The 21,226-nt window shown below is 33.7% G+C and overlaps 1 protein-coding gene across 2 annotated transcripts in view; it reads left to right on the plus strand.

Moving 5' to 3' along the window:
- The window catches only part of LOC116771254 (uncharacterized), an 80,748-nt gene that overhangs the window by 38,513 nt on the left and 21,009 nt on the right, over window positions 1–21,226 (plus strand). For both annotated transcript variants that reach the window (XM_032663056.2, XM_032663055.2), the window contains exon 2: window positions 14,824–15,042. The gene's annotated coding sequence lies outside the window, so the exon portion shown is untranslated. The remainder of the gene's footprint in view (window positions 1–14,823; window positions 15,043–21,226) is intronic.

Here is a 21,226-nt window from a genome sequence, read left to right on the forward strand (position 1 = left end):
TTTATTGTTTTCAATACCAGTTGTTTAAGAATTTACAAACAAAATATACGTCATTTAATATAATCCTCTAGTAGTTATTAAATACATTAACTCGGTAAAGAAACATCAGTAGCCACGGTGAGTTTAATATTTATCTTGTTGCTAATTAATTTGATAGATACATTACACGGATGTTTGTAGTAGAAATTAATTCTAGCTCCACTTGAACCATTATTTATGTTCTAGATACAGTCTACCCCGCTAACTAGGATAGCAAGAGATATAGTTAGGAATAACTGGCTCCTATAAGTCACAAAACATTTGGCTTGTTAAGTTAATTGTAAGATTGAAGTATATTAAAACTGAAAATCAATAATGGAATGGATTGTTCGCATTCCTTTGGCGACTAACTCCTGCTCTGTGTAAATCATTTATTGTAACTGTTCAAGTGTTACTTGGTACGAGGAAGCGGAAATACTTGATAAACTAAGAGACAATGTCGTCAAAGTGGACGTTTACTGAATAATCATTGGCGAATTACAAAAAGTCCATTTCTTTATGAACAGACATTGATTATCATATATCAACTCTCACAGACATTGCCATAATTTCTACAATTGCCGTGACATGTGAATGTGTGCACATCAAACAAAATCTACAGAAACAACTCGATGACATATTTTATTTAAAAATACTAATATGCACGGAGAACACGTTAAGACTTTTTGACTCGAGGTTAAACATTAAATAAATCCAGTAAACTACACAATACGAAACTAGTATTTTTCGGATTTACTACGCGGATTTTATTATTTAAAAACTACATAATCCCGACGTTTCGGTTACTTTGCAGCAACCGTGATCACGGGCAGACGAGGTGTGAATGTCTGTCAGTTGGTCCTTGTTATTTATCATCTACCGCCATCGATTTCTTAATTTTCTGGCGTACCGCTCTGGATGCCGGCAGAATGCGCTCACGGTGTCTTGAGGTCCTGCGGTGTGGTTTCGGACATGGGATTTTATATTTTTAAGAACGGGGTCCCAGGTGTTTGATAGATTCCAGCCATCTTCTCTATTGAAATTGGGATGTTTTTTAATTTCAATAGCCTCGCGAATTAATCTCGGTATATACTTGTCTTCCCGAGCGAGGATTTGAGGTTTATCAAAACGAATGTAGTGGCCTGGTTTGTCCATTGTGTGTTCACACACTGCTGACTTCGACGCGCGCCTGTTTTTGATGTCTGAGATGTGTTCCTTAACCCTTGTACCGATGCTCCTCTTCGTCTGTCCAATGTATGACAAGCCACAGTCACAGTCGAGTTTGTATACACCCGCTTGTTGTAAAGGAATGTTACTCTTGATTGGTCTCAAGAATTGGCTCACTTTCTTATGTGGTTTGTAAATAGTTTTAATGGAAACCTTCTTCAAGATGTTGCCTATTCTGTCAGTAACTCCCTTCACATATGGTAGTATTGCAGGTTGTCGTTCAACTGTGGGTGGCTTCAGGTGGTTCTTGCGATGCTGGCGAGGCACGGGCAGGTTGTTGATGGTGAGAGCATGTTTTACATGCTGCAGCTCGGCCTCTAGGTGGTCAGCATCACAAAGGTGTTGGGCTCTCTGTAACAAAGATTTGCCAACGGTAGCTAACTGTATAGGGTGGTGGTGCGAGTTACCGTTGAGGTACCTGTCCGTGTGTGTGGGTTTCCTATAAACAGTATGTCCCAAAGTATTGTCAGGATTCCTAATGACAAGTATATCAAGGAAAGCTAAAGAATTATTTGCCTCCAATTCTATAGTAAACTGAATCTTACTATTGATAGAATTAAGATGGTTCAGAAAAGCAGATGTTTTATTTTTATTTAATATTGTGAAGGTGTCATCTACATACCGTTTATATATTAAAGGTCTTATAGGAGGAGAGCAAAGGGCTCGCACCTCGAAGTCTTCCATGAATATGTCAGCGACAACGGGGGAAACCGGCGAACCCATTGCAACTCCATCTACTTGTATGTAGAATTCATCCTTCCACATGAGGTAGCCAGATGTTAGGCAATGCTTTAATAGTTCTGCATATTCTATAGGCATATTGTTATCCTTTAACTTACCTCTTACAATCTCAATGCAGTCAAGAACAGGTATACTAGTGAATAATGACTGTACATCGAAACTGACCATACTGTCATTGTCACTTAATTTTAGGTGTTTTAAATCTTTGACAAATTGGTAGGAATCCTTAACAAATGACTTTGTGTGGCCCCGGAGTGGTGATAATATCTTTGAAAGAAATTTAGCCAGTTTATAAGTTGGTGAGTCAATCTGGCTTACTATTGGGCGTAATGGAACATCTTGTTTATGGATTTTAGGCAACCCATACAATTTTGGAGGTTTTGCACACGATGGTACGAGTGATTTGATATCAAGATTAAGTTTTGAACTGTATTTGTTTATTAAAAATTTTGTTTCTGTTAAAACTTTAGTTGTCGGGTCTTTGTTAACTTTTTTATAAATAGAATTATCTGAAAGTATTTCGATTATTTTATTATCATAATCACTCGTATCCATTATTACGGTCGCGTTCCCTTTATCTGCACGGAGGACAGTCAGGTCTTCATTGTTGCGAAGTTGTTTGAGTGCAACCGATTCCTGACGAGAGATATTTTGTCGAGGCAATTTGCTCCGGCGCAGAACATACGAAACATCCTGCCGGATTGCTTCAGACTCTTCTCTAGTGACATGATTTTTATGAAGACATTCCTCAACGTTACAGATAATGTCTTCGAACGGTAATTTTGATGGCACTGGTGCAAAATTCAATCCTTTTTTAAGGATCTCAACGGTTTCTTTATCTAAAGTTTGTTTTGACAGATTGACAACATATTGAATTGAATTGGAGGCAAATAATTCTTTAGCTTTCCTTGATATACTTGTCATTAGGAATCCTGACAATACTTTGGGACATACTGTTTATAGGAAACCCACACACACGGACAGGTACCTCAACGGTAACTCGCACCACCACCCTATACAGTTAGCTACCGTTGGCAAATCTTTGTTACAGAGAGCCCAACACCTTTGTGATGCTGACCACCTAGAGGCCGAGCTGCAGCATGTAAAACATGCTCTCACCATCAACAACCTGCCCGTGCCTCGCCAGCATCGCAAGAACCACCTGAAGCCACCCACAGTTGAACGACAACCTGCAATACTACCATATGTGAAGGGAGTTACTGACAGAATAGGCAACATCTTGAAGAAGGTTTCCATTAAAACTATTTACAAACCACATAAGAAAGTGAGCCAATTCTTGAGACCAATCAAGAGTAACATTCCTTTACAACAAGCGGGTGTATACAAACTCGACTGTGACTGTGGCTTGTCATACATTGGACAGACGAAGAGGAGCATCGGTACAAGGGTTAAGGAACACATCTCAGACATCAAAAACAGGCGCGCGTCGAAGTCAGCAGTGTGTGAACACACAATGGACAAACCAGGCCACTACATTCGTTTTGATAAACCTCAAATCCTCGCTCGGGAAGACAAGTATATACCGAGATTAATTCGCGAGGCTATTGAAATTAAAAAACATCCCAATTTCAATAGAGAAGATGGCTGGAATCTATCAAACACCTGGGACCCCGTTCTTAAAAATATAAAATCCCATGTCCGAAACCACACCGCAGGACCTCAAGACACCGTGAGCGCATTCTGCCGGCATCCAGAGCGGTACGCCAGAAAATTAAGAAATCGATGGCGGTAGATGATAAATAACAAGGACCAACTGACAGACATTCACACCTCGTCTGCCCGTGATCACGGTTGCTGCAAAGTAACCGAAACGTCGGGATTATGTAGTTTTTAAATAATAAAATCCGCGTAGTAAATCCGAAAAATACTAGTTTCATTTAAATGAATACTCGCGAAAATCTTAGATCTCATTATGTGAACCAGTACGGACTGGATATCGCAAATAGAATACGCCGGTTGGAGTACCTCAAGACGAAGAAAGCCAAACTATTACCATCCTTGAATTTCCTCAAGAGATGCCGGGATCACGACATCATACCAACATGTGTCAAAATATCACCAAAAAAAGACATCAAACATAGCGGCAGGATACTCCATCAGGCAAGTAAACGGTTACTTTGTCATCTTATTAGACAACATCGGTCGGATGCACGGCAGTTAGATTTTGAAATTGATGTTCTGAGTTACGAAATCGAAAAATGTTTGTCAAAGACAGATTGGCAAAAATGTTTTGATATTATTAATAAACGTGAACAATTCACGTATAATCAATTGAAAAATAATAAAATTAATAAATTTAAAAAATTAACGGAAAAAATTAAAAGTTGTAATAGTAATGGCAATAATCATAATATTAATTTAAGTCGGGCAACACAAACATCGGTAACTGTTGTCAATCTGTCAAAACAAACTTTAGATAAAGAAACCGTTGAGATCCTTAAAAAAGGATTGAATTTTGCACCAGTGCCATCAAAATTACCGTTCGAAGACATTATCTGTAACGTTGAGGAATGTCTTCATAAAAATCATGTCACTAGAGAAGAGTCTGAAGCAATCCGGCAGGATGTTTCGTATGTTCTGCGCCGGAGCAAATTGCCTCGACAAAATATCTCTCGTCAGGAATCGGTTGCACTCAAACAACTTCGCAACAATGAAGACCTGACTGTCCTCCGTGCAGATAAAGGGAACGCGACCGTAATAATGGATACGAGTGATTATGATAATAAAATAATCGAAATACTTTCAGATAATTCTATTTATAAAAAAGTTAACAAAGACCCGACAACTAAAGTTTTAACAGAAACAAAATTTTAATAAACAAATACAGTTCAAAACTTAATCTTGATATCAAATCACTCGTACCATCGTGTGCAAAACCTCCAAATTGTATGGGTTGCCTAAAATCCATAAACAAGATGTTCCATTACGCCCAATAGTAAGCCAGATTGACTCACCAACTTATAAACTGGCTAAATTTCTTTCAAAGATATTATCACCACTCCGGGGCCACACAAAGTCATTTGTTAAGGATTCCTACCAATTTGTCAAAGATTTAAAACACCTAAAATTAAGTGACAATGACAGTATGGTCAGTTTCGATGTACAGTCATTATTCACTAGTATACCTGTTCTTGACTGCATTGAGATTGTAAGAGGTAAGTTAAAGGATAACAATATGCCTATAGAATATGCAGAACTATTAAAGCATTGCCTAACATCTGGCTACCTCATGTGGAAGGATGAATTCTACATACAAGTAGATGGAGTTGCAATGGGTTCGCCGGTTTCCCCCGTTGTCGCTGACATATTCATGGAAGACTTCGAGGTGCGAGCCCTTTGCTCTCCTCCTATAAGACCTTTAATATATAAACGGTATGTAGATGACACCTTCACAATATTAAATAAAAATAAAACATCTGCTTTTCTGAACCATCTTAATTCTATCAATAGTAAGATTCAGTTTACTATAGAATTGGAGGCAAATAATTCTTTAGCTTTCCTTGATATACTTGTCATTAGGAATCCTGACAATACTTTGGGACATACTGTTTATAGGAAACCCACACACACGGACAGGTACCTCAACGGTAACTCGCACCACCACCCTATACAGTTAGCTACCGTTGGCAAATCTTTGTTACAGAGAGCCCAACACCTTTGTGATGCTGACCACCTAGAGGCCGAGCTGCAGCATGTAAAACATGCTCTCACCATCAACAACCTGCCCGTGCCTCGCCAGCATCGCAAGAACCACCTGAAGCCACCCACAGTTGAACGACAACCTGCAATACTACCATATGTGAAGGGAGTTACTGACAGAATAGGCAACATCTTGAAGAAGGTTTCCATTAAAACTATTTACAAACCACATAAGAAAGTGAGCCAATTCTTGAGACCAATCAAGAGTAACATTCCTTTACAACAAGCGGGTGTATACAAACTCGACTGTGACTGTGGCTTGTCATACATTGGACAGACGAAGAGGAGCATCGGTACAAGGGTTAAGGAACACATCTCAGACATCAAAAACAGGCGCGCGTCGAAGTCAGCAGTGTGTGAACACACAATGGACAAACCAGGCCACTACATTCGTTTTGATAAACCTCAAATCCTCGCTCGGGAAGACAAGTATATACCGAGATTAATTCGCGAGGCTATTGAAATTAAAAAACATCCCAATTTCAATAGAGAAGATGGCTGGAATCTATCAAACACCTGGGACCCCGTTCTTAAAAATATAAAATCCCATGTCCGAAACCACACCGCAGGACCTCAAGACACCGTGAGCGCATTCTGCCGGCATCCAGAGCGGTACGCCAGAAAATTAAGAAATCGATGGCGGTAGATGATAAATAACAAGGACCAACTGACAGACATTCACACCTCGTCTGCCCGTGATCACGGTTGCTGCAAAGTAACCGAAACGTCGGGATTATGTAGTTTTTAAATAATAAAATCCGCGTAGTAAATCCGAAAAATACTAGTTTCATTTAAATGAATACTCGCGAAAATCTTAGATCTCATTACACAATACGATTGAAACAATCACAGGTTTACGTTCTTTGAACAGTTAGTGTAACTTGGACTGATATATTATGGCCATTAGAAACGTTCCACACTCCTGGCCGCCGGCGAAGAAAACTGGAATGTTTTCATTGTGTGCTCATCGATTACACGTCATTATAACGTGTGTGTGTTTGTCTATCTATTTATATACACGTTTTAATACAATAATGTCGTAAATAAACTAACAGAAACCTAACACATAGTTAAAACAGAAATAGAATGGTTTCAGTAATAACAAATCAATCGAAATGTTACACAATACACATAAATCGACCTATTCGACTATTCGAGTTAAATCATTGTAAGACAATCTTAATAAACAAAATTTACATGACTCTAACTCACAATTGGGGTAGTAACGGTTTATAAGTGAAGCCTAACCAGTGAGCACGTTAATGTTGACAGTTCGGTTTATTACAAACCACAGAAGCCTTAATGACTTAAGTTTGTCAGTTAAAGAGACGCGTCGAATTTGTAATTTTAGTATAACATAAGGCGTAAGTGGGATTCATGTTATACTTGCTACAGTATATCCATGACAATTTACCACAAGTGTCAGATTACTTGAAATTACCTTAAAGTGTGTATCTTTTGTTAGAGCAGGTATTAAAGGCTTTATTCTGCTTTAGGCGACAGTAATAATATAAATTGTAGACATTTAAGTCGTACGGACAGACTGACAAATGGACACTTTATTAACCTAGAATAGCTTGAGTTCTTGTACTCTAATCCTCTATATCATTAAACTGTTTGTACATATTGCCCTAATATATACGTAGATAATTTCATTTGCGGTAACCCTTATATATATGTATGTATAATTTTGAATATTATTCGTTCCTCATTTTACTAGCTTACTAGAACGTGATTTAATGTGTGAAGTAACAAAATAAAGTTTCACTTTTCAACTGTTTGACGTCAAATCAGTTTTACGCTGATATATAATGTTATGTAAGGATGACTCAGTCTCATTTAAAGTTAAGGAATGTAACATAAGTTCGTAAGTCATTGCCTACTCTAGTATTAGTATATCTAATAGAGCATCGACCGTCTTTTACAAGCTGAGATTTTTTTACATTTTACTCACCTACCTATAATATTGTTTTATTGGTATAAAAAACTATATTTTTTAGCAGTAAGAATAAATTTAGAGAAGTATACAAATAATACATTTTTCAAGGATATTGTTGATGACGTACACTGTCCGAAATTAAAACATATACGTAATAAGCTAAATAATCTGACCCTAAACAGCGCCTACATTTGATACAAACCTACCATCAAATGCAACAATGCAAATTGTAGCGTACTGAAATGTAATAAAGTTGAAAACACTTTGATGATGTTTTTGTAATATCACGCCAGTTAATATACTAACTTGATTATAAATCAGGAAACTGTAATCAAAGCGTTAGTTTAATTTAAACTTGTGTGTGAACTAAACGATCCCTCCATGTCATGGAGTCGTACATATTTATGAAGCTCCGGTTAGGTTACTGATGCATGACATTTGTAGTTGTGTTTCGAGTGCCGATTGAACCATAGTTTTATATTAGATACACAGAGTGATAAATACTTATAATGTTTAGTAATAATACATTATAATTAAGTTCTCGTGTAATAGAGCGTGGCGTTAGTATGAATAAGCCATTGAACACAAGACTGTACACGGAGTTTGTAGAGTTAAGAAGAATTAGTGCTGTCACACGTAGCATTGATTCGTTACAGTTCCTAATGTAGAACAGTTCCGCTCTGTCAGCTTGTTGACTCTATTCAATAATACGTGTGTATATATATTTTTTAATATTTGTTACTTAGGACATCTCCCCACAGAAGATCATTAAGTTGCCTTAAACCCGAAGCAGGTAGAAGTTTTATCGTTGATACATCGTAAAATCTTATTAATTTTATACTTGGAATAAAAAACAATTAACATAATTATAGGTAACACAGGCTAGATTTTTGATTGCATTGTTCGATGCTACGTAATCCTTAGACAGATAATTTCACGCTATTCTTTGATCTCGCCGCCATTTATCTGACAGATTAAAATGTTCTTAAAACGATCTTTGATAACTCATTTACACTCTTTAACTCTTAGATTCGTCACATTGTAAGAATTTGATTTAAACGTTAATCAAGAGTCTACAAGTAAGACATGACAAACGCAAGCCTGAAAGCTGAGGTTACTCTCTCGATATATTACGAATATTCTATTATACGAGGGAGATGATCTACAGTAATACTCCTAATACATTATGAGATAAGTAAGAAAATGGCGTATGTCAGCCCAAACTTAATTATGCCTCTGTGCAACCGTTTACCGCATGCAATAGGTTAGTCGCAGTTAGTTTACCAACCGAATAATTTTAAAGCAATTCGTTTTAGAGTTTTATTAATTTACAACTTTAGGGTTTTTTTTCTTGTATTCGTATAATATTATCAACAGATAATATTTTCGTCTTTCCTCCATAAGCTAACGTAAAAAAATCTTGCTACACACAACTGACGGATAGATAGATAGATTGACAACGAAGACATCATATAATATATTCCGTTTTATGAAGCCGAACTTAGGCCTTAGGAATATTGCACAATAGGAATATTTGATGTTAAAATCAGTAAATATATGTTTAGTCTTAGAATTGTTTCTACTTTAATTAAGATGAATAAATTAAACTTATACCCGTTTTTTTCATCATTTTCAAATTTAAAAGTAACTATGATCAATATCTTTAACGTTCCTTAAATTGTTTCATATACTTTGAAATACATACATATATATGATTGTCATTCATGACGAGACTCTTTGTATATCCCCGCCTACCAACACTCCCCCAGCCTTCGTTCCTTGACATGTGTCTTACAATACAGAATTACAGAAAGGTATTGTACAAATATAATGAACTTATGGTTTTTGGATATACTACGCAATTTTTAATACTATATTTTAGTGTCACACAAAGACACCTTAATCACGTCTATCCGTGATCACGGTTATTGTAAAGTATTTAAAACGTCGGGAGATTGCATAATATAATAGTATAGAGCAGTTTATCCGAAAAACATAGTTTTATATCTAAATGTGTGCTCGTGAACATCCCAGGTGTTGTTATGTACAAATAAAGTTATGTATTGAATGACAGCGTTACTTTATCTCGTTTCTTGGTACACTATGTACATTTAAAAGCCTTTTTTATGATAATTTAATTTAACCAAAACGTAACATCCCTGTGTTTTTGTCGTGGATTTAAGAAGATATTTAATAATAGCATGAAAAAATATAATAGTAATCAGTTTAGATCCTCTCCACACCATACCTGAAATTTTATTCAGACAGACAAGTGTATACACATAATTTAATTTATCCTAAACTGAGATTTGGTGTATAAAAGGTAAGTAAGCAGTTAAACGGGCGCGGCGTCGTGCACCGAGTTTTTCATATAGTTAGCGCCTATTCCATTCTGTTCCATAGAGCTGTCTCTTAAACAACATACAGGGTTATCCGACTTGGCATCTCTGTGCTTCATTACTATAAGAACACCCTGTAGAGTTGTCATGCCACTTATAACGAGATTTATCGAAAATGACACCTATCCTTATAGCAGAAAGTTCAGTTTTGAATGTATATAAAGACTAAGATGTTAAATATTCGTGACTGCGAGAACAATATGATGTTTTTGCATACAGATGTGTTTTGTTTTAATGTTTGTTTTTTTATTTAAAGTTATGTGATCGTATAACGTATTCTTTGTTATTTTTACCTATAGCCTTATTTCCCCCCTTCCCACTATTCTTAAATTTAACTCGTTGATAGGAAACAATCAAAGTTATAGGCCATAATTTTCTTTAGTTAAACGTTTTTAATTGCTTTCGTTATAAAACACCGTAATTGTGTCGTGGGTGTCGGAGCAACGATTTCTTTAATTAATCTGTCATTGAAACATCTTGAACAAACAATGCCTTTACAGCTCAAGCTATCTATGTTATACAATTCCATTAAATGTTTAAATAAGTTTACGATCAATTAAAATTAAATGCTTTATTACATTCCCATATGGTGTAAGGTATTGAAGGTTAAATATTTAAAGGTGAATCTTGCTGCAATAATTACGGCGTAGATAATTATTCAAACATCACACGAGACGGATACAATTAGCGATTCCTGAACGGTGTTTCGCGGCTCGCTTAATCATATGTTCGAGTGTTGTCTGTCGATTTAGAGATTTTAAGAAATCTGTGAAGTAAGAGATCCTTGAATATTGACACACACATACCAGCGCCTCTGTACATATGTGTACATACGAGTATACCAACGATTGTGTACATATATGTACATACGAGTTGTTAGTTTGGTTTCATTTAAATCTTAGTGTTTTATAAAACGATTCTCTTGACATTTGATTATTAATTTAAGCTTGTATCTTTATTTAATCTAAGGGTTAGGCGGAATATACTTTTTGTGACCAAATACACTGACATGTCACTGACGGTAATGTCACGTTATCTTTAAATCAGAAGCAGAACGTATATGCTATAACATGTTTAAGCGATGTTGATTACGATCTCACGAATTCAATTTCTGTAGTTACCAGTTAATGAACAAATAAATCGAATGTAAATAAACTGGAACGATTTTATGCTTAATAAAAGATGACTAAAGTGGTTTCGACAAATATATCCAACTCAATAATTTGTGGAAGAGATAAATTAAAGGAAGACGATAAATTGTTTTGTTGCAACCAAAAATAAAAGCATTATATGCAAGTAAACGTTCGATGGATTGATTTATGTCTGTTATCTTCTGATCGCAGCACGTGAAACAGGACGTTGTATTTGAACTTATAATGCCTTTTTCGTGTACAGTTTTAATGTTTAAGTTAGATTTGTCGCTGCGGAGTCGCTCTAGACACTTGCAGTTTAATTTTATATTAATATATTATAAAAAGATCTTTATCTTTCTTCCTCCTAAAGTCTATCAGCTCTTTGGTTTTTATTAGCTTCACATGTATGTTTGTATGTTTGTTTGTAACCGACTTCTTTGGGCACGATTTTGACCCACTTTAAATGGCCAGATTTCGCTCAGACTTTGTAGATTTATCGAGGACGGATGACAATACACTAATTTGATAAAATTATTCCATTTTTCAATTTGCAAAATGTGATTTTTGTTAATTTATATAATTTTCATCTATAGTCGATAAGGTAAGAAACTTAATTAAAATTAAAAAAAAACAAGCTATTATAAATAAACCAAACTAAAAAGTAGAAAATAAATAATAGTTAAAAAAAAACTAAAATACACGCTTTTTATAGAAAACCGAACTAAAAAATAGAAAATAAATTTCAATAAATTTAAATTAATAATAGTGTGAATAAAAAAAAAATATATTTTATTTTAATAAAAGCGTGGGGTGCTTTTTAAGATATTATCGGAATGATAATCACTCTACTCATATCTGTCAATAAAATATTTATATCTATTGACAAAATGCACCCCACGGTTTTTTAAAAATAAAATACATTTTTTTTATTCACACTATTATTAGTTTATATTTATTGAAATTTATTTTCTATTTTTTTAGTTTTTTTAACTATTATTTATTAGTTATATACATATATATCATAAAATGAGTAATCTTATGATTTTTACTTATTTGATTAATTTTTGTTTCAACGTTTTGTTGCGATATGTTCAAACGTACAATAAATGCAATCAAAGCGTTGATTTTTTTTATTCATTCGCATAGAACTAGCGGATCCGTCGAAGTAAAAGGCAATAGTGCATCTGTACGTGTGAGTTGTATCGTAAGTCATTGTACGGGTCCTTAGAATCACTGCGGCCAACAACCTTCTTGATCTCTTGACCTAAGTCTGTATCTAGACTGTGAAACGCAAGCACAGAATTAGATACAAACTCAATAATAACAGGGCTTTTTATGCCCGAAACGTTACTTTATATAAAGCGAAAAATAATGCCAAAACCTACAATATTTCCAATGTATGTATATGTACAATATTACATTTATATAGCAGAAATAAAATCTGATTTCAAAATGAAAATATCCTCATTTAAGAACAAAATTTCTAGAGATTGTGGATTTGTTTTCTACCTCGTAATTAATACAAATAAATTGCTATTTATTAAAATGTTATGCTGTCTTAGAAAAAACAGAATTTATAACTACGTAATTCCCAAACATTGGTTTAAGCTAAAAGTAATTTTGTATGAAAGGGAAAGAAGAGATTGACTCTGTTTGTAATATATCCATGCCGTGTTGTAGGCTACTGGAGAATTAATCAACCCTTACAGTAATTTTGGTAGATATGTTGTTTTTGTAATTGCTCACTCAACATAGAATAATTAAAACACAAAGTCACAGTATATGTATTAAAATAAAACCTTAGCAGATAGAATATTTCTGCTTAACAAATTTCCATCATCACACTACATACAAATTATTTACAGATTTTTTTATTGAAATAAAATTAATATTTACTTTAATATTTCAAATATTTTAACTGAACTCTCCCGACGTTTCGTTTACTCCGCAGTAAACGTGGTCACGGTTTTAATTTTTTTTTTTTCAATGAATAGTCGCGAAATCCTTATATCTCATTAGGTTTTTCATTCATCAATCTTAACATAACAATACGAACGTAGGTCAGAAACGGGAAATTATACGTATGTAGCCATTACCCTGACAATACGAACTCGTGTTAAGCGTACCGTTATTCTTCCCATAAAGATATAGTCAAAGACATATATCAATAATATTAATTTAAAGAGTATATCACGAGCAGTGCCGCCGACTTTAATTCGTGTTCGAGTCACGTTTATTGATACCAATACGGCGGTACAAACTATGTTGTTGTACGCCCGTAGTTATGTCGTTATGTCGTAGGTACTCTTCCCTTGTATTTCTCGGAACAAACTGACACAAACATAACTCCATGGTTGCAACTATTAAAAGCGCGTAAACGATATCAGAGGCTAAGCAGAATATACATGCTGAAGTTATAACGATAATCAATTAGTTTATAATATTGTTAATATAGAATATTGCATAAAAATGTATTTACAAGATAAAATTAACTTAATGAGATCTAAGATTAATAATAAAATCCGCGTAGTATATCCGAAAAATATTAGTTTTTTTAAACGAATAAAACTCGCAAAAAATCTTAGATCTCATTACAAAACAATTTGTTTCCAATCTAGATAACAACAAAGTTTTCCTTTTAAACATTAAATGCCATTATAATTTTGCTTGCACTCTTGAGTAACTCTCGGGTCGTTTGCTTCACTTACATTCTATTCTATATGTTACATGTAAGTCAGAATCTTTCTTTTCATATATTATATGCGACAGTTCGTACTTCTAATGAATGTTTTAACGACCCCTCACTCCTTCGTTCCCACCTCACCCGTTCACGGTTCATTCACTGGAACGAGTATCTCGATTGTTTTTTTTTTGTGTCGTTTCAGCAAATGTTTATTTACTATGATAATGATAAAATGTCTCAACAAAGTCTTTTATTTGATCTAAAAACCTATAATGTTGTTTGCCACCATGTCTTTTTACTTCGTTCACCAGCGCGGCGTCGGAGCTGTGACAATAACTTGACTTTTATAATATCCAATTAAAATGCTTGTCTTCATTGTCGGAGCCAGGACAGAATGAAAAACTTAACTGCTCCCTTTACTATTCACTTGTTTTTTATTTCATCTGCATATTTTAACCCTTAAAATTCCAGAAAGAGTGCAGTTTTTTAATGAAAATGTATATGTGCATAATGTGTTGTAAATAGCTCCAATATATTAATATAAGATGCGACGAAGAGCCTTAAAAATGTAAATCAAAACTATTGTTCATGTATTCAATCCTCCCAGTAAATTTACTTGTTACATACAAGATCTTATCCGTGACTTTCCCGCTGTTTCGACTGTTCTTCACACAGATCTTAGCCTCTACCGTTCTAGAAACTTGTGAGCTATAGATGCCTAGGGTTTGTAGCGTTATCGTTCCCTAATTATAATATAATATCGATAGTTTTTGTCGATCAATGAATTTTAAGTGTGACAACTAACAAATACAAAATTTATCTCTCTTATAACATATGATGTGATTATGTCACAAGTACATAATGAAAGTAACGACTCACTAACATTCGATAACAGCAGTACTGAGCTGAGCAAGTTTTTTTGAAGCCAAAAAAAATTACCATTTTATTTTCCATCTCTTTCAGATGTATCGGAAAATGATGTGTCAGTGAAGGACGGGGAGATCAGGTGCGACGAAGCGGCAGTCGACTTCGAACGAACAGTGAGGGAGGTTGTGTTCGAATAAAAAGTTTAACCAACCTGTCTACAAGTGTATGAAGTGTTTAAGATGTGAATGAAATGATTGATAGTGTCGTGTGTAGTGTCAGGATAACGGAGTTGTGATATTATTGGACGTTCAACAGGTATTTGTTATATATTATATATGGTTAACTAAATCTGATCCAATACACAACACTAATAAGACTTTTTTAAATATTTGAACAGACAAGGTTCCTTTTAATTTATAGTATATTACTGTTATTTAATTATATCACGGACTTTAAAATCCCAACTGATATAATCACTGCCTTTAATGAACTTACAAAGTTATAAAACTTCTATTAGTAATGTCAGTGTGCTTAGTACAAGTTTCCATTATCACACTTCATACGCAGCGTTTCCCGTATCACATTCCACTTTAACACTGTAAAATGTGATGGTTTATAAATGAGACACTATCAAGGATCTGTATGTAGTGTAACTGTGGAAACTTAGACTAAGCGTACTGAATTCACTTTTGCAAAATCCTCAACGCGACCCTCACGCAAAAAGACTTTTGGAGATTTTTTGTTTTCATATAAATATTTATATTTCAGCCTCTGATAATATATATGTATATACTATAGACAATTTTAGTAGAAGAGTTATAATATAATAATTCAATTTATTACATACAATATAATAATTTAAAAGCCTTTTTTTATTTCAACGAAAAATATATCAATAAAATTAATTTAACGTACCGAAACTAAATGTTATAGTTAGCGTATTCAGGAATCGGTTTAATCCAATTGAGTTCCATGGGATCTGTTCTCAAGATGTAGATCTAAATCTTGTCACAGCATCCTGGATATTTTTATCTCATGAACGATAAGATCTTCCTCGAGAGGTCGAAAAAATTGCACGAGATTGTCATGCTACATGATATGACGAAGGTTCTATCGTGGTTTTGACATAAACTGGAATGCCAACCGCGGGTATCCGACACCCACACGAAAATAAAACACCTTGGAACAACACACATGATGTATGTTTCCAATAAAGCCTTATTCAGATATATATTTACATGGAAACGTCGAAGTTAACTATAAAACATATCAAGATGATAATATGTGAGCTGTTCTTTTTATCTCAATACTTAAGTTTAAAAAACATCTGTACTTTCATATAGATGCAATCAAGATTGAACCCTGGACAATTGTATATGTAGTCGATATTCCTTTGTGTTCGTGTTTGTATAGTGTGGGAAGGTGTCTGAAACGTAAAAATGACGTATTCAGAATTAATGTGTACAGTACATTACCATAATATATTATGCGATCTGTCCTTCTATGGAAAAAACAAAGTATATTCTACTCCTCCTAAACAAGATACGATATTTAGAATAACTCAATCTTAATATTAAAGAACTATTTTTTAGTACAACATAATAAATTTCAGTGACATTTTTTAATTTGACAACAAAATTATATCTAAATAGCTGACTAACTGTTTAATTAAACTTAGAAAAACGTTTATCTAAATCTCTAATAACGTCAGTCATTTTTTTACAAAATATCTGTCTCAAACTGAAAATGATTTTCTAGTATCGGAAAACCTAACGTGTTATATGTTACTAAATCCTAGTTCCTACTATTTCTTATTTATTCTATAACTGCGAATATTTGTAAGGTTTTATTGATGGAGGTTTCTATATTTTAGGGTTCTTCCTACAAAATCTACTGAATCAATTTCCAGACTTAGACACATAATGAAATACAGGGTATAATTGATCTTAAAATTTCGCGTAATTCCCGTCCAATCAGGACTTGACAGCTGTGTTATGTATGAAGCCACGTACAGGCGAAGTCACAGACAAAAGATATTTTTTACTAGTTTTTACTTTAAATGTTGGTCATTCACTTCCTCATACACTCGGACTACTAAGTATTTTTCCGTCCTCACGGTGTATGTGGGTAGTTCCAGACAGTTCATTCTTCATACTATATACGCTTACAATCAGTTCATCGACTCGGTCCGCTTTTTATGCGTCTCTTAATAAATTTCTTAACCTGAAATTAACACAAGTAGGAAACACGTTAAAATGACCTCCAATCAACGACGATAAAGTTTAAAATCCCATGTCATTTTGTGGAGTAAGATTATTAATCAATTTCATCAAATAGAATTAATTTGAAAATTATTCACTTCATAATATAACTAGACATAATTGTTGCAAATGAAACGATTTAAATATATTTCTATATATAATTTCCGTTTAAAATATAATTCTATACAATACATATATCATTATAAAATACCTGTAACTGGTGTAACAGCTAGAGCTAAATGTTGCCCCGGGGCGCTGTTGGAAGAACACGACTGTTGTCTATGCGCTTACCAAAGTCCCTATCGTCACTCTATAACCGGAGTTTTACATTCATAAATCATTTCATACTATTGTATTAACATAGATTTTTAATGGAAAACTTATAGAAGTCATACTGCTACTAAAAAATGATTACACTGAATATTTTTTTTTATTTATATTCCGAGCGTAAAAAGCCAAAATGAGTGTTTTATCGACGACAGTTTTCCGTTAACTGTAATGGAATAAAATATATGAAAAAAAGACATTTGTAAGTAACAACTTGTTAGTTTTCTCAAATTTTTTGCACGCGAACAAACGGACAAACCTTGGATATGGAACATAATTTTGTCTGTAGCTTTCAAATAAGTTTCGTTTTCGTCAACAATATTATCAATAATATTGTAAATCATGGCTATCAGTTCAGCCTTTAGATGGTGAAGGCCGAGATCGGTTGGATTTAATCATCAGATTCATCCAAGATAGAATCATCATCAGTTGATCAATTCCTAGGACTATGTCTGCTTATAGTTTTAAATCTAGCTAATACCCGCGACTGCGCCCGACTTTATGAAGATAAGAGAATACATTTTTATATCGATCGACTGTTCAATAAATAATCTCATACTTTTGCGATAGGGCAGACACATTTGTAGACTTCTTTCATTTTATTTATACATAAGACGTTACCTGCGGCTTTACACATATATCGGACCTCCTTTGAGATAGGCGATATAACCTTTATGAGGTTTCATTTGATTTGTCTAAGATCAAAGCATGAGATCCTGACTATAATGAAACTACCTCAGGACTTTGCACTACCGATAAAAATATAATTCGGAAAATAGGACAGTAATTGAAGGAGTACTTAATAGCGTAACAAATATGAATTCAAATTCAGAACCTCCTCCTTTTTAAAGTCGGTTAAATAATTCTATTAAGGTACTCTTTATTGCTTTACTTACCCCCGCTTTAAATTCCCATCAAAATCAAACGAGAGCTTCTCCAGATTAACCGAAACAAACAGACGGACAGATTTTTTTTTATCGCGTCGTCATTATTGCATTTTATATACTGTAATATGTGTTTAGAGACACGCTGTCGTTTATAATTACAAACAGACAATGAATTATTATAATTATTAGTATATTGTCAAATTATTTTCACAATTTTTGTAAAAAAATTATCCTTCTTAAATAACACAACGTGTGCTAGCACAGATGAGTTGCAGTAAACTGTTGGAGTAATTTGAAAAGTATTTGACTATTGTGGTTATTTAATACTCTAACGTCTACGCGTCAAGAGTATTGGCAAAGCGTATAACTGAATTTAGACAGATATCACATTCATATGTAAAATCACTCACGGTTTCAAATCTCATTTGTCGTTTAAAATATTGCTATAGGATATGTAGCCGAGATTTGTTATGTTTTGATAATGCCAAAATGTCAATTAACGCTATAAAATAATAGAGTATTTAATATTTCATATTTGTATATTAGTTTAGTTGATACTATTTTTAAGTCTTCATAGAAAAACCTCAACATTTGTTATTGAATTAACAAACACAGCTGCTACTTCTACGATCACCTGCGATATATTTTACATTTTATTTACTATGACACTATACAAACAGCGTGGAGTATACTCGTATGTTATTTCCTGTTTCATTATTTTTTTTTATGTAAAATAAAATAACTAGATTAATTTGTTTATAAAGGCCTAAAACAATTTTATTCTAAAAACGTATTTATTAAAGAACAGATGAAATTAAGTAAGAATTAAAAGGTTTTCTGAAAATAAGAATTAATTATACGATCCCGCGAACTCAGCAAGTAATGTTTTGTAACACTTTCAGTTAAAATTAACCTGCGACGGATAGTAGGAGAAGGACAAAGAGACGCCGCGGTTGTAGTTCCCATTCTTATCATCATCATCATGAACAATTAAATTTATCAAAACAAATGTTATCCGACTTGTAGAGAGATGCGTTGACTTTCATTTCACAAACATAAACCTATCTCGACACGTATCAGTTAAACCTTCTCCGTGAAGTTAATTAAATGTGATATAAAACCTTATTTCAATTTGTGTTATCACATAAAAACTTAAAAAAATAATTAAGACATACATACATAGGTGTTATTATAATGACTCAATCTGTTAAAGCCACTCAGTGATTCTCTAATTAAGTATAATATAAATCACAAAAGCCTTAATTTCACGCGTATTCAATTATTCAAATGACCCTTGATAAATCAAGTTACATTTGGAACCCGCCCCGAAACATTTTGAGATATTTTAAGGCTTGATCGACTTACAGCTTACTGGCTTACTGCACATATAATACGAGTATCATAGTAGAAAAAATTACAACTATTAATCTTAACTTGAAGGTTTTTAAAACTGGCATTCTTACGTGTAAAAGAATATCAACAAAAAATATCAGTACTCACTTGTGTGCATTCCACGTCGACTTATAATTAAAGGTTTAAATAAGATTGAAAGGTATTAAAGTATTTAATATCAGTTTATATAAAGCTTGTACAAAATATACCAATATTTTTAACCGTAAATGTAATAAAATAACCGTACCAATAATAATATAAGCGAAAGGGAATACCGGTGTTAAAATGTCTTTCGATATCTTGATTGCGTACCTCTTACTTTTTAATTGACGTTTGTCGTAGTTGTTACGAAATTTATTATAATTGTTAAGAAAATATTCTTGTTTATTGTGATATATATACTTCTTGAAGTTACAAAGTGAACTTCAAAATAGCTAAGGATATAGAAGTATTCGTAAGGAGATAGAAGTAAGGTCATCAATATAATATAAAGCTATTGCCGCAACTTCCTTTTACAACTAACATTATCATTTAATAAAACTAATATTTTTGGACGCACTACGCGTTTCTTATTACTTTAAACCTACATTCTCCCTGCCTTTGCAGCAACCGCGATCACGGGCAGACGAGATAAACATGTCTGTCTGTCCGGTTAGTAATCCGAAAATATTAGTTTTATTTAATGAATACTCGCGAAAGTCTTAGATCTAATTAACATTATCATGGTTATAAATAAAGAATACTTGAAATGTATAACAAATACAAAATATTGCCTTAATTATCACTTTAGACAAACAGCTTTAATAAAGTTTTATAAATTTGTAATTTATCAACTACAAAGTGTTATCTCTTGAGCTTTGACAGATTAATATTTATACTACAATCATCAGACAAGAGTGAGATTCGGTTGGGAACATCATTAATTGATAATTGCTGATGAGACTAATGTGTCTTCGGCATTTAAGCTAGACGTAATGTAGTGAAGGGCTCTTAGAACGAAGTGATCAGCTGGTCATAGGAACCGAGATGCCTTGGCGGAATGAGGTCATGGCTAAAACATTAATGAGCAAATGAAAATCATTCAAGGAGGGTTTTAATAATCAGCGACAGGAATGAGAACATAACCAGAATTTCCAGAGGTCAAGACAATGTGTATTATGTAACGGCTTTAGCTATCAGGCTCGAGTGGACATGGCTTAACGATGTTAACTATTGATGACACCTTGGAATTTAAATTAACAAAATGTTCTCATAGCTTTAGCTTAGACCATTAAGTTTTTTAGCTAAATTCTGCTTTGATTACTAAACACAGTCTCTTAATGACCTCTTTTCTCCATCTCACTCTTTCTCCCTAAACCTATGACCTCTTTTTCTCATGCCTTTTTAATAAAATAATAATTGTACATAAATTTTAGTACCATCTAGAGAATCTTTATCTGAGCACTATACAGGAGCAATCGATTGATGTGATAAGTATTTTCCACATTTATCTTTAAAATTTACATCAGGATTCCAGGGCTTTGGAAGAAGGATATTTCTGTCAAAGATTTTTTATTATACCAAAATAATAACTCACAATTACCGACAATAGATTTCTAATGGAACAGAACTGACCAGAGCCTTATATAAACA

The sequence above is a fragment of the Danaus plexippus genome, chromosome 17 (assembly GCF_018135715.1).
Source record: "Danaus plexippus chromosome 17, MEX_DaPlex, whole genome shotgun sequence".
Lineage (NCBI taxonomy): Eukaryota > Metazoa > Arthropoda > Insecta > Lepidoptera > Nymphalidae > Danaus > Danaus plexippus.